Source organism: Etheostoma spectabile, unplaced genomic scaffold, assembly GCF_008692095.1.
Source record: "Etheostoma spectabile isolate EspeVRDwgs_2016 unplaced genomic scaffold, UIUC_Espe_1.0 scaffold405, whole genome shotgun sequence".
In the NCBI taxonomy this organism is placed as follows: domain Eukaryota; kingdom Metazoa; phylum Chordata; class Actinopteri; order Perciformes; family Percidae; genus Etheostoma; species Etheostoma spectabile.
The window spans coordinates 264,869-266,754 of NW_022605604.1; the positions used below are offsets into that span (position 1 = coordinate 264,869).

The 1,886-nt window shown below is 45.4% G+C and overlaps 1 protein-coding gene across 1 annotated transcript in view; it reads right to left on the bottom strand.

Annotated features, from left to right (window-relative positions):
- Positions 1 to 1,886, bottom strand: part of uimc1 (ubiquitin interaction motif containing 1) — a gene marked incomplete in the record, with an annotated part of 98,508 nt that overhangs the window by 25,994 nt on the left and 70,628 nt on the right.

A 1,886-nucleotide genomic window follows, 5' to 3' on the forward strand; every position in this document is an offset into this window, starting at 1 on the left:
AGAGATGGAGTCCACTCACTCCAGTCTCACTAAGACCAAGAGACTGGATCACATCACTCCAGTCTCCACTAAGACCAAGAGACTGGATGATCACATCACTCCAGTCTCACTAGAGACCAAGAGGACTGGATCAATCCCTCCAGTCCTCACTAAGACCAAGAGAACTGGAGAACATCACGTCACAGTTCTCACTAAGACCAAGAGACTGGACACATCACTCCAAGTCCTCATAAGGACCAAGAGACTGGATAACATCACTCCAGTTCTCACTAAGACCAAGAGACTGGATCACATCACTCTCATGTCCTCACCTAATGACCAAGAAGACTGGATCACATCCCCTCCAGTCCCTCACTAAGACCAAGAGACGGGAAACACTCACCAGTTCTCACTAAGACCAAGGACTGGATCACATCCCTCAGTTCCTCACTAAGACCAAGAGACTGGATCACTCACTCCAGTCTCACTAAAGACCAAAGAGACTGGATCACATCCTCCAGTCCTCACTAAGACCAAGAGACTGGATCACAATCCCTTCCAGTCCTCACTAGACAAAGAAGAGAAGGGATCACTACTCCAGTTCTCACTAAGACAAGAGACTGGACCCACATCCAGTCCTCACTAAGACAAGAGACTGGCACATCCTCCGTCCTCACTAGACCAAGAGACTGGATCACATCACTCCGTCCTCACTAAGCAAGAGACTGGATCACATCCTCCAGTCCTCACTAAGCCCAAGAGACTGGATCACATCACTCCAGTTCTCACTAAGACCAAGAGACTGGATCACATCACTCCAGTCCTCACTAAGACCAAGGACTGGATACAATCACTCCAGTCCTCACCTAAGACCAAGAGACTGGATCACATCACTCCAGGTCTCACTAAGACCAAGAGATGGATCACATCACTCCAGTTCTCACTAAGACCAAGAGACTGGATCACATTACTCCAGTCCTCACTAAGACCATAGAGACGGGATCACATCACTCCAGTCTCACTAAGACCAAAAGAGACTGGATCACATCACTCAGTTTCATAAGACCAAGAGGACTGGATCATCCCCAGTCCTCACTAGACCAAATGATCACATCACTCCAGTCCTCACTAAGACCAAGAGACTGGATCCCTTCCAGTCCTCACTAAGACCAAGAGACTGGATCACATCCCTCCAGTTCCTACTAAGACCAAGAGGACTGGGTACATCACTCCAGTCCACTAAGACAAAGAGACTGGATCAATACTCACTCAGTTATCCCTAAGGACCAAGAGACTGGATCACATCATCCCAGTCTCACTAAGACCAAGAGAATGGATCACATCACATCCAGTCCTCACTAAGACCAAGAGACTGGATCACATCGCTCCAGTCCTCACTAAGACCAAGAGACGGATCACATCACTCCAGTCTGAAGTCTTACACCGGCTCCTGTGTCTCAAAGAATTGATTTCAAAGTATACTTGCTAGTTTATAAATCACTTAACGGTTTAGGACCAAAATACATTTCTGATCTGCTACTACACTATGACCCCCCGACCTCAGGTATCTGGGACAGGTCTACTTTCTGTCCCCAGAGTCAGAACTAAACAGGGTGAAGCAGCGCTCAGTTTCTATGCTCCTCATATCTGGAATAAACTCCCAGGAAACTGCAGATCCGCTGCTATTCAGTTCTTTTAAATCCGGAGACTGAACTTTTTTTTGATGTGCTTTCTGTAAATGAATGCTCATTTCTTTCTTTAAATTTCTTATGCTGCACTGTAACTTTTATTCTTGTGTTTTACGTGTCTATTTTTTAACTGTCTATTCATGTGTTTTACCGGTTTTTACTGCTTATGACTTTTAACTGTTTGTACTTGTGTTTTATCTGTTTAACTGATTTTGTGTA